The following is a 13,767-nucleotide window of genomic DNA, read 5'->3' as shown; positions in this document are numbered from 1 at the left end:
GTGCAAACTATTCACTCAAAAGACAATATTATACTTTAAAAAAAAGTATATTGGTGTCACTACTGCCAGCTTCCGACTCAGCAGCCACATATGCATATTTTTGGAGGGTGTTTTTCCCCACAAAGTATTAATGTTCTGAATGAATCTATCATAAAACAATGAACAGGTGTCTTAACTTTTACTTTGAGCAAATGAACAGTTCTGATAGTATATAAACTCATCAGACTTTTTTCTTTTCACCCCAGATACTGTTCATCACACAGAACACTCATTCCACTGGATTGTTTGCTCCTGGTAAACACAGAGCAAATTCAATTTAGTAGGGCAATATGTCCTGAACAAACATTTTATTATAAAGAGAAAAATCTGAACATGTTGACTGATTAAATGAAAAACCCAGTATATCCTAGGTGTCTCAGAAAGAAGTTCCTGGGATACCAAGACAGCATATGAAAAAACAGGGCATTTCTGGAAAAAGCAGAATATAGGGTCTTGTTAACAGTAGCTCATATTGGAAAAAATAATATTTCAGTGGTTCTCAACTCTCAAGCACGTCCATGAGATTTTTCTTACAATAAGTGTTTAAAAAACAAAACAGAAGACATTTGCACCCAACGTGTGTCCTGTATACACTATTCATATATTTTCCTCCTGTAACACTACATTTATAGTTAATTAAAATAAACTATTTCCATTCAGCACACCTGTCTCTGACAGACTTAATTTTCAAAACAAAAATATTTTTCTCCACAAAATAAGAACATTAAAATAAACTTAATTTTTGAACAAGTAACTAAACTCATGTCAAGAATGATAACGTTACTGCTTTCCTTGAACTGTGGTTAATAATAATTGGTTAAACCAAGATATTTGTTCAACAGTGGAGTCGCTATATTAGCCTACAGTGTGATTTCAGACTAAAACCACTAGGGCAATAAAATTGAAAGGAACAGAAAACAAAGGCCTAGATCCTCAGCTAGCGTAACTGGGGTAGTCCCTGACCTATTTCAATTTACACTGACAGAGGATGTGGCTCAGAGTGTGTTCCTTTAGTCTTTGCTGGTTGTTTACTGAGAGGATTTTTTGTGTGGCCGTGCAAATTCTGAGGCAATGGTACATCACCAGACAAGCCTGCTCATCAGAACTTCAGCCTCATAATTTTCCATTCAAAAACAAGTAGAAAACAAAAATATTACTTCATATTACTGGGAAAGGTTTTATTTTCCATCTTTTCCCATACCCTAGCTCCCAACAGTGGATAACACTCTGGTTTAAAGGAAGGTATAAAACCTCAATAAGAGACAATTATGCTGTTCTCTGCCTGTGGGAGATGTCTTCCCAGCCCCAGACAGTTACTTATGACTTGAAATATGAGTGCTGATATCTCATGCTTGGTTTTAACTAATGCAAATGTGAATAATATTCACATAGTTCATATAAATGGCTAATCTTGTTTTGAATGCTACTAAGCTCTTGGTCTCAATAGTATTTTGTATCAAGGAGTTCCACAGGTTAATTACATATTGTAGAGAAGTTTTTCCTTTTATTGGTGTGATGGGTTCGGTCAGAGAGACCCCCCTTGGGACTGTCACCTGATGTGCTGAGACTACCTCTGAGCTCATTTTCTCTGATGGCTTGGGGCTCCAGAACCTGTCTTGTTGAGCCAGCATGCTAGTCTGCTGCAACACAGATCCAGGTCTGGTCCACGCCCCCAAAGCTGCAGACTTTAACCAAAAACTGCTCAGTAAGTCACCTTCTCCAGCACCCAGACACCCAACTCCCAATGGTCCAAACCCCAAATAAATCCATTTTACTCTGTATAAAGCTTATACAGGGTAAACTCATAAATTGTCTGCCCTCTATAACACTGATAGAGAGAGATGCACAGCTGTTGCTCCCCCAGGTATTAATCACTCACTCTGGGTTAATTATTAAACAAAAGTGATTTTATTAAGTATAAAAAGTAGGATTTAAGTGGTTTCAAGTAATAACAGACAGAACAAAGTAAGTTACCAAGCAAAATAAAACAAAGCATGCAAGTCTAAGCCTAATACATTAAGAAACTGATTACAGGAAAGTCTCACCCTCAGAGATGTTCCAATAAGCTTCTTTCACAGTCTAGACTCCTTCCTAGTCTAGGTCCAATCCTTTCCCCTGGTACAGTTCTTGTTAGTTCCAGATCAGGTGGTAACTAGGGGATTTCTCATGACTGGCAACCCCCTTTGTTCTGTTCCACCCCCTTTTATGGCTTTGGCACAAGACGGGAATCTTTTGTCTCTCTGGATCCCCACCCCTCTTCTAAATGGAAAAGAACCAGATTTAAGATGGATTCCAGTACTAGGTGATATGGTCACATGTCCTGTGATACCCCAAGCCTCCATTCTTTCCGGCCTGACACACATGAACACAGGAAGGCTTACAAGTAAACAGAGCCATTTACAGCCAATTGTCCCGGTTAATGGGAGCCATCAAGATTCTAAACCATGATTAATGGCACATACTTTGCATAATTACAATAGGACTTCAGAGTAATACTTCATATTTCTAGCTTCAGATACAAGAATGGTCTATTCATACAAATAGGATGAACACACTCAGTAGATACCTTACAAGAGAACTTTTGCATGAAGCATATTCCAGTTATATCATATTCACACTTATAAACATATTTCCATAAAACATATGGAGTGCAACGTCACAATTGGATTTAAATTTGTTGTCTCTAATTTCATAAGGATTCCTTCTGGTTTTGAATTATGAGTGCTAATTCACTTTCTCTCTAGCACTCGTTATGTTATATGTCTCTATTGTATCTCTTCTTATTGATTCCTCTTTATACTAAATGTTCATCTTTTTAATCTCTCCTCATATGGAAGTATGTCTGTGCCTCTGATCACTTTTATTGCCCATCTCTGGGTATTTTCTCTTTCTACTATATCCTATTTGAAATGGGCTGATCCAATCTGAACAAAATACTCAAGGTGAGGCTATTTATTTTTTGTAATAGCTTCACGTGAGGGAGTTTATCAAGTCTTTTTAGACCATATCCTACTCCTCCAAAAGAGAGTGGGAAACCTACTGAAACACAAGGACAGATGGATAGTACTGGGAAAAGATAAGTGGCTTGACCAAAACAGTAGAGCTCAATGCAACATATAAAGCTCAGCTATGTCTTTAAGAGCCTGATCTGCTCTGTGGTGTTGAGGAAGCAGAAGGAGAGCTATGGCGCCTGAAGGCATTATGCCTTTAAATGACATAACACTTTTAGAAAGCTAGAGAAGCTAGGGAATGAGTAGTCTTTGCTTTACCTAATCAAGCATGGTAGCCAGTTCTGCTCTCAGTGCAACTTTCCAGTAAGTAAGGAGGCAAAGCCACGCCACATTTCCTTCACCTGCCCACCCAAGAATACCCTGTTAGCAGTGCTAACCAGCAATTCCATATCTTTGCCATGCCCATAGCTGAGAGCAAAATTATTTCCATGTAGTGAGGTGGTAGAGAAGGCTCACTATCACTCAACCCCAACCACCCCAAGGAGAGTTAGCAGCATTGTTAGCCCAATTGTATGGATGGACGAAATTGAGGCACAGTTTCTCAGAACAAGGTCGCAAACCCAAGGGCATAAAACAAGTGGCATTCTCCTGACTCGGAGCCCCATGCTGTACCCAGTACAACACAACTATCCCTGTATATGTATCAACTATCTAGAGGGCTGTAATTTGGAATCATAATTTTGAACTGAATTGGCATTTTCTAAATTTATTATTTAAAGTTTAAAATGTATTAAGTTCAACGATTGCTCAGATTGCGCGGTTTTGGGCAATCACACATCTTAAATGAGAAACACATGGCTTAACTAGCACATAATAATTAACTTTTATTTTAACATCTTAACTGGTAATCTTATAAGATCCTAAGCATCAATATAGACAGGTGTTTCCCTACTCAGAAATTAGTTTTAGGATAAAAGGTTTAGTTTTCATTTAATTTTCATTTAATTTTTTGATTCTTTATTTCTTAAGATCTAATACCTTGTGTGAGTTCACTGTCTTAGCCCTGGTCTACACTAGGACTTTAGGTCAAATTTAGCAGCGTTAAATCGATGTAAACCTGCACCCGTCCACACGATGAAGCCCTTTATTTCAACTTAAAGGGCTCTTAAAATCGATTTCCTTACTCCACCCCTGACAAGTGGATTAGCACTTAAATCGGCCTTGCCGGCTTGAATTTGGGGTACTGTGGACACAATTCGACGGTATTGGCCTCCGGGAGCTATCCCAGAGTGCTCCATTGTGACCGCTCTGGACAGCACTCTCAACTCAGATGCACTGGCCAGGTAGACAGGAAAAGAACCGCGAACTTTTGAATCTCATTTCCTGTTTGGCCAGCGTGGCAAGCTGCAGGTGACCATGCAGAGCTCATCAGCACAGGTGACCATGATGGAGTCCCAGAATCGCAAAAGAGCTCCAGCATGGACCGAACGGGAGGTACGGGATCTGATCGCTGTTTGGGGAGAGGAATCCGTGCTATCAGAACTCCGTTCCAGTTTTCGAAATGCCAAAACCTTTGTCAAAATCTCCCAGGGCATGAAGGACAGAGGCCATAACAGGGACCCGAAGCAGTGCCGCGTGAAACTTAAGGAGCTGAGGCAAGCCTACCAGAAAACCAGAGAGGCGAACAGCCGCTCTGGGTCAGAACCCCAAACATGCCGCTTCTATGATGAGCTGCATGCCATTTTAGGGGGTTCAGCCACCACTACCCCAGCCGTGTTGTTTGACTCCTTGAATGTAGATGGAGGCAATACGGAAGCAGGTTTTGGGGACGAAGAAGATGAGGAGGAGGAGGAGGAGGTTGTAGATAGCTCACAGCAAGCAAGCGGAGAAACCGGTTTTCCCGACAGCCAGGAACTGTTTCTCACCCTGCACCTGGAGCCAGTACCCCCTGAACCCACCCAAGGCTGCTTCCTGGACCCGGCAGGCAGAGAAGGGACCTCCGGTGAGTGTACCTTTTAAAATACTATACATGGTTTAAAAGCAAGCATGTGAAAGGATTACTTTGCCCTGGCATTCGCGGCTCTCCTGGATGTACTCCCAAAGCCTTTGCAAAAGGTTTCTGGGGAGGGCAGCCTTATTGCGTCCTTCATGGTAGGACACTTTACCACTCCAGGCCAGTGACACGTACTCGGGAATCATTGTACAACAAAGCATTGCAGTGTATGTTTGCTGGCGTTCAAACAACATCCGTTCTTTATCTCTCTGTGTTATCCTCAGGAGAGTGAGATATAATTCATGGTCACCTGGTTGAAATAGAGTACTTTTCTTCAGGGGACACTCAGAGGAGCCCGTTCCTGCTGGGCTGTTTGCCTGTGGCTAAACAGAAATGTTCCCCGCTGTTAGCCACGGGGATGGGGGTGGGTTGAGGGGGTAGCCACGTGGTGGGAGGAGGCAAAATGTGACCTTGTAACGAAAGCACATGTGCTATGTATGTAATGTTAACAGCAAGGTTTACCCTGAAAGAGTGTAGCCACTGTTTTATAAAATGTGTCTTTTTAAATACCACTGTCCCTTTTTTTTTCTCCACCAGCTGCATGTGTTTCAATGATCACAGGATTTTCTCCTTCCCAGAGGCTAGTGAAGATTAGAAAGGAAAAAAAATGCACTTGAGATGAAATGTTCTCCGAGCTCATGCTGTCCTCCCACACTGACAGAGCACAGACGAATGTGTGGAGGCAAATAATGTCAGAGTGCAGGAAAGCACAAAATGACCAGGAGGAGAGGTGGCAGGCTGAAGAGAGTAAGTGGCGGGCTGAAGAGAGGGCTGAAGCTCAAATGTGGTGGCAGCGTGATGAGAGGAGGCAGGATTCAATGCTGAGGCTGCTGCAGGACCAAACCAGTATGCTCCAGTGTATGGTTGAGCTGCAGCAAAGGCAGCTGGAGCACAGACTGCCACTACAGCCCCTGTGTAACCAACCGCCCTCCTCCCCAAGTTCCATAGCCTCCACACCCAGACACCCAAGAACGCGGTGCGGGGGCCACCGGCCAACCAGCCACTCCGTCACAGAGGATTGTCCAAAAAGAAGAAGGCTGGCATTCAATAAATTTTAAATTGTAAACTTTTAAAGTGCTGTGTGGCATTTTCCTTCCCTCCTCCACCACCCCTCCTGGGCTACCTTGGTAGTCATCCCCCTATTTGTGTGATGAATGAATAAAGAATGCATGAATGTGAAGCAACAATGACTTTATTGCCTCTGCAAGCGGTGATCGAAGGGAGGAGGGGAGGGTGGTTAGCTTACAGGGAAGTAGAGTGAACCAAGGGGCGGGGGGTTTCATCAAGGAGAAACAAACAGAACTTTCACACCGTAGCCTGGCCAGTCATGAAACTGGTTTTCAAAGCTTCTCTGATGCGTACCGCGCCCTCCTGTGCTCTTCTAACCGCCCTGGTGTCTGGCTGCGCGTAACCAGCAGCCAGGCGATTTGCCTCAACCTCCCACCCCGCCATAAACGTCTCCCCCTTACTCTCACAGATATTGTGGAGCGCACAGCAAGCAGTAATAACAGTGGGAATATTGGTTTCGCTGAGGTCTAAGCGAGTCAGTAAACTGTGCCAGCGCGCCTTTAAATGTCCAAATGCACATTCTACCACCGTTCTGCACTTGCTCAGCCTGTAGTTGAACAGCTCCTGACTACTGTCCAGGCTGCCTGTGTACGGCTTCATGAGCCATGGCATTAAGGGGTAGGCTGGGTCCCCAAGGATACATATAGGCATTTCAACATCCCCAACAGTTATTTTCTGGTCTGGGAATAAAGTCCCTTCCTGCAGCTTTTGAAACAGACCAGAGTTCCTGAAGATGCGAGCGTCATGCACCTTTCCCAGCCATCCCACGTTGATGTTGGTGAAACGTCCCTTGTGATCCACCAGAGCTTGCAGCACTATCGAAAAGTACCCCTTGCGGTTTATGTACTCAGCGGCTTGGTGCTCCAGTGCCAAGATAGGGATATGGGTTCCGTCTATGGCCCCACCACAGTTAGGGAATCCCATTGCAGCAAAGCCATCCACTATGACCTGCACATTTCCCAGGGTCACTACCCTTGATATCAGCAGATCTTTGATTGCGTGGGCTACTTGCATCACAGCAGCCCCAACAGTAGATTTGCCCACTCCAAATTGATTCCCAACTGACCGGTAGCTGTCTGGCGTTGCAAGCTTCCACAGGGCTATCGCCACTCGCTTCTCAACTGTGAGGGCTGCTCTCATCTTGGTATTCATGCACTTCAGGGCAGGGGAAAGCAAGTCACAAAGTTCCATGAAAGTGCCCTTACGCATGCGAAAGTTTCGCAGCCACTGGGAATCGTCCCAGACCTGCAACACTATGCGGTCCCACCAGTCTGTGCTTGTTTCCCGAGCCCAGAATCGGCGTTCCACAGCATGAACCTGCCCCATTAGCACCATGATGCATGCATTGGCAGGGCCCATGCTTTCAGAGAAATCTGTATCCATGTCCTGATCACTCACGTGACCGCGCTGACGTCGCCTCCTCGCCCGGTATCGCTTTGCCAGGTTCTGGTGCAGCATATACTGCTGGATAATGCGTGTGGTGTTTAATGTGCTCCTAATTGCCAAAGTGAGCTGAGCGGCCTCCATGCTTGCCTTGGTATGGCGTCCGCACAGAAAAAAGGTGCGGAACAATTGTCTGCCGTTGCTGTGACGGAGGGAGGGGCAATTGACGAAATGGCTTACAGGGTTGGCTTCAGGGAGCTAAAATCAACAAAGGGGGTGCCTGTACATCAAGGAGTATTTCAGGCAGGACTTCACGGAGGGTTCCAATAAGAAATGGTGCACCTAAGTTATGATACATTTTTATATCACATTGACCCATTCATTCTCATAGAAAATTACGAGAAGGACCACAAAAATTTAAAAAAAAATGTAAAAGTTGAAAAAGTAGAGTTTAAAGCCTCATTTGTTTGAAAATTAGTATGAAATGTTTCTTTAAATCAGTGTGCCTGTCTGTCAGGTATGGATACCCCTCTCAGACCAATGCTTTTGTTGTAATCTCCTGGACTGCAGTATTACTTTGTTCTAAATAGGGCATCTATTGTTGAAATGAGTTCCCCAGTTTAGCCCTGAAATTCCTCTCAGTGTCTCCTATGGGAGAACACACATTTGTTCCTCATCTTACTCAGGGCAGAAGTGATTTCAGATGTGCTGATTATGTCAAAATGCAGGTGTGTGATATACAGAAGTGAAGGTTTTCTGGTGGTACTCTACTACTATTAATTAATAATAATGCTTTGCATTTATAAAGTACCTTCCATCCAAGGATCTAAAAGCATTTTATGAATTCATAAGTTTCCCAAACTACACCTCTGTTGGGTACTTGAGCATTATCATCCTCATTTTACAGCAAGAAAAACTGAGGCACACAGCTGGTTAGTAATTTGCTCAAAGTCATACTGCAAGCCATTGACAGAACTAGGAATAGAACCAAGGATTCCTAACTCCCAGTTACTTGTTTTAACCACTGAACATATTCTGCTCTTTCAAATATGTAAAGAGTAGCAGGTTCCTACCAAAAGCAAATAAAGCACACAAATTAAACAACAAAAAAGAATATTATAAATGCCTTTCACAATAGTGTATCTGAAATTATAGTGAATCCATCAAGTTTAGATAAAATTAATGTTGCTTACTACCAACAACTTGAAGCACAACTTTACTTAGTAACATTGTTTCAGTTATTTCATATATTTTAATGATGGTAATTTCTCACTATCAAGTTTTAGTTGCAATCTGTCCTATAAAAATTACAAAAGTTAATTGGACATCATTTCTTACAGCAGTAGACTACTCCTCTGATTAATATATGTAATATAAGCATCAAAAAGGGAGAGGGATATCAACTGAACAGAAAATTACTCCCTGTGTGGCCTTGGACAAGTCATCTACCAGCTCTAGGCCTCAGTTCCCTGATTATAAAATGAAGATAATTCCTCACAGAGGTGTAGTTAATTAGTTGTCAATCTACCATAAAGTACTTTGAACATGGAAACCACTGCGAAAATTGTGGAGACCACTAACATGGATTTAGTCTAATTGTGCAAGGAGCTCGCATTCCATGGTGATGAACACAATATAAACATCTAGATCAGGGCTTCTCAAACTTCATTACATCGAGACTTCCTTCTGACAACAAAAATTGCTACACGACCCCAGGTGGGGGGACCGAAGCCTGAGCCCACCTGAGCCCTGCCATCCTGGGCAGGGGGGCCAGAGCCAAAGCCAGAGCCCCACCACTCTGGGTAGGAAAGACAAAGCCAAATCCCAAGGGCTTCAGCCCCAGGCAGGGAGCCTGTAACCTGAGCGCGCCCCCCACCCCCCACCACCACCACTACACACAGTCAGTGCTGAAGCCCTTGGGCTTTGGCCCCAGAAGTGCGGCTCGGACTTCAGCCCTGGCCCCAGGAAGGCTAATGCCAGCCCTTGGCAACCCCATTAAAACAGTGTCATGACCCACTTTGGTGTCCCAACCCACAGTTTGACAACTGTTGCTCTAGATAGATGGCTATGTTAGATTGGATAAAGTGTTAACTACTAATGTGTTTTCACAAGAGAATTGTACAACTCCATTTTTAAATGGCTGTTACGGAAAGATCTAATAATAGGGGCCAGATTCTCACTGACCCTAAGGTCCCTTCACACTACCACAGTGATGTAAAGAAACTTAACTGTAAATAAGAATCTGGCCCTAAAACTGGTATTTTTTTTAATGTGCAAAAAACAGTATAAACTCTTTAAACTAGTATCAAATTCATACATATTTTGCTGTGAGAAAAACAGTGTTTTTATTTTATCATGACATTTCATGTATGCTTCTAAAAATAAATAACACTTATTTTATCCTGCTGCTTTGGTTTTGTGTTTTTGCTTAATATGTGGTGCACAATATTAGTTTAAACAAACCTTGGGAGGGTCTAAGTTTCAGTTTTATTCGGCACTAACCAAAACGTGCTAATCTGTCCATATTGGGGCTGTTGATTAATTGCAGTTAACTCACGCAATTAACTCAAAAAATAATCGTGCTGTTAAACAATAGAATACAAACTGAAATTTATTAAATATTTTTTTATATTTTTCTACATTTTCAAATATATCTATTTCACTTATAACACAGAATACAAAGTGTACAGTGCTCACTTTATATTTTTATTTCAAATATTTGCACTGTAAAAATGATAAACAAAAGAAATAGTATTTTTCAGTTCACCTCCTACAAGTACTGTAGTGCAATCTCTTTATCATGAAAGTGCAATTTACAAATGTATTTTTGTTACACTCAAAAACAAAACAATGTAAAACTTTAGCGCCTACAAGTCCACTCAGTCCTACTTCTTGTTCAGCCAATTTCTCAGACAAACAAGTTTGTTTACATTTGCAGAAGATAATGCTGCCTGCTTCTTGTTTACAGTGTCACCTGAAAGTGAGAACAGGCGTTTGCATGGCACTGTTGTAGTCGGCGTCACAAGATATTTGTGCCAGATGCACTAAAGATTCATATGCCTCTTCATGCTTTGGCCATCGTTCCAGAGGACATGCTTCCATGCTGATGACACTTGTTAAAATAATAATGTGTTAATTAAATTTGTGACTGAACTCCTTGGGGGATAATTGTATGTCTCCTGCTCTGTTTTACACACATTCTGCCATATATTTCATGTTATAGCTGTCTCAGAAGATGACCCAGCACATGTTGTTCATTTTAAGAACACTCACTGCAAATTTGACAAAATGCAAAGAAGATACCAATGTGAAATTTCTAAAGATAGCTACAGCACTCAACCCAAAGTTTAAGAATCTGAAGTACCTTCCAAAATCGGAGAGGGATGAGGTGTGCAGCATGCTTTCAGAAGTCTTAAAAGAACAACACTTTTATGCAGAAACTACAGAACACAAACCACCAAAAAAGAAAATCAACCTTCTGCTGTCTCAGAGGATGAAAATGAATGGGCATCAGTCCGCACTGCTTTGGATCGTTATTGAGCAGAACCCGTCATCAGCATGGATGCATGTCCTCTGGAATGGTGGTTGAAGTATCAAGGGACATACGAATCTTTAGCACATCTAGCATGTAAATATCTTGAGACGCAGGCTACAACAGTGCCATGCAAACGCCTGTTCTCACTTTCAGGTGACACGGTAAACAAGAAACAGGCAGCATTATCTTCTGCAAATGTACAACAAACTTGTTTGTCTGAGCAATTGGCTGAACAAGAAGTAGGACTGAGTGGACTTGTAGGCTCTAAAGTTTTACAATGTTTTATTTTTGAATGCAGGGGGTTTTTGTACATAATTCTACATTTTTAAGTTCAACTTTCATGATAAAAAGATTGCACTACAGTACTTGTATTAGGTGAATTGAAAAATACTATTTCTTGTTTTTTACAGTGAAAATATTTGTAATAAAAATAAATATAAAGTATGCACTGTACACTTTGTATTCTGTGTTGTAATTGAAATCAATATATTGGAAAATTTAGAAAAACATAAAAATATTTAAATAAATGATATTCTATTAGTGTTTAATAGCACGATTAATCACGATTAATTTTTTTAATTGCTTGACAGCCCTAGTCCAAATACGTTCCAAAATATTATAACCAAGGGACCTCAATGATTTCAAGTTTTCAAATTATTATAGGGCTAGTAATCTTTAGCTCTCTATTTTCTGAATTAACAATAATAATCATTTTACACTCTAGCACTAAGCTAAACAATGGCATGTGTAATTAAGTATTAAGTTTCTGAAGATAATCTGGCAATAACAAGTAGGATTTCTAAAAGATTTTTGTAAAGCATTGTCAGGTGCAGTCATATAGTTTTTGTAAAAAGCTCTGACCTGTTAGAAATTAAATAAACCACTAATGATGTTTATAACCATCAATAGATCTATATTGCTTTATGTTTGAAAAAACAGCAACTTGTGATTTATATATCAAATCTCCTGATTTTTAAGAATTTGTCTCTTGCTTTAGGAGACAGTGGGATTGGCAACATTGATTAATACCCTAGTTTCCTCATATGCCTCTGATTCAACTGAGCCTGTTAATTTTTGAAATCCAAGGATGACCTGGCAGAAAAAAGGCCTTGGGGATGGTGGAAGATGGAGGGCTTTGCTAATGCCAGAGGGCCTGATTTGTGACTGCCTGACTCAATATTGACAACTTCAGAGGCTCAAAAATCCAGTTTCAGCCTCCTCCTCTCCCCCCGCCCCCTACAAAAAAAACCCCCACCAGATTGGTTTCAACATCGTATGGTTTCTCTAACTAATCAATGTGGCTCCTCTGGCTTTGCATTGCTAACCTTTCCTCTGCCACTGGCCAGGCTTGGCAGCCCCTTATTCTTTTATACAAAAGCCACCCCATCGCTTGTCTTCCATGGTTGGAGCATTACGCAAAGCCCTAGCTATCGCCACACCCAGCACCGCCCTGGCTTCTGTGCTGGAGAGGGGACCGGCTGGCTTGGCGTTGGGAAAGTTACGCAGGTGTGAGGCAGTCGCGGTTCTGCTCCACACACCGCCTTTCCCCCTTTGCAAGGCAGGGCCAGGGATGCTAGAACAATGTGTATGGGGGTGGAGGTGCTGAGAGCTAATGAACCAAATTGTAAACCCTGCATATAATGGAAACCCAGGAAGTGAAGCAGCACTCCTTGTTGCAGCACTTATTTTTTTCTTATTTTTTATATTATATTTTGTACATATTTTATTTACTTGATTTTTAATCACAATTAATTTTTTTAATTTCTTGACAGCCCTAGTCCAAAGATGTTCCCAAATATTATAAACAAGGGACCTTAATGATTTCAAGTTTTCAAATTATTGTAGGGCTAGTAATCTTTAGCTCTCCATTTTCTAAGTTAACAATAATAATCATTTTACACTCTAGCTCTAAGCTAAACAACGGCATGTGTAATTAAGTATTCCTGACTCTCCTCTCTGTTATACCAGATTAAACTCAGCACCACAGAGTGCAGGATCAGAGCTTCCTAACTTCAGCAGGGCTATTTGCATAAGCATGGTGACCCAGTTCCAGCCCAATGTTTGTAATGTGTCATATAAGGGCACTTACTGCAAAGAGACACTCTCCAGCGTGAGAGCAGAAAATACCAGACATACCAACTTTGCCAATTTATGGTATTGCCACCCTTCCTTCTGCGCTGCTGCTGGTAGCAGTGCTGCCTTCAGAGGTGGGCACCAGGTCAAGAGCCACCGCTCTCTGGCCGCCCAGCTCTGAAAGCAGTGCTGCTACCAGCAACAGTGCAGAAGGCATACCATGCCACCCTTTCTTCTGCGCTGCTACTGGTGCCGGCCTTGCCTTCAGAGCCGAACACTCAGACAGCAGCTGCCACTCTCCAGCCACTATGGGGCACCATGGTCAAGAGGCAAGGAGCGGTGTGAGGCTGTGGGAGGTCAGGGCAATGTGGCATTGGGGCAGCAGACCCTTGGGGTGATGGGGATCCCAGGGAGGCAGCAGGGGGCAGCAGAGATGGGTGGGAAGCGCAGGGAGGCAGTTGCAGCCAGATGGGGAGCCCGGGGAGGTAGCGGGATCAGTGGGGAGCCTGCAGAGGTGAGGGGGCAAGGGTTATGGGGAGTGAGTCACACCATAGTATCAGATATATCACAATTGTGCTTCATCTGATCTATGAGCTAGGGGAGCCCTAGGCCTCCAATTACCTTTGTGCTAAAAAACAAAGGGCTGATTTTCCATTGCCTTGTAC

The sequence above is a fragment of the Caretta caretta genome, chromosome 2, assembly GCF_965140235.1.
Source record: "Caretta caretta isolate rCarCar2 chromosome 2, rCarCar1.hap1, whole genome shotgun sequence".
Taxonomy (NCBI): Eukaryota; Metazoa; Chordata; order Testudines; family Cheloniidae; genus Caretta; species Caretta caretta.
Note: the sequence above shows the minus strand (reverse complement) of the source record.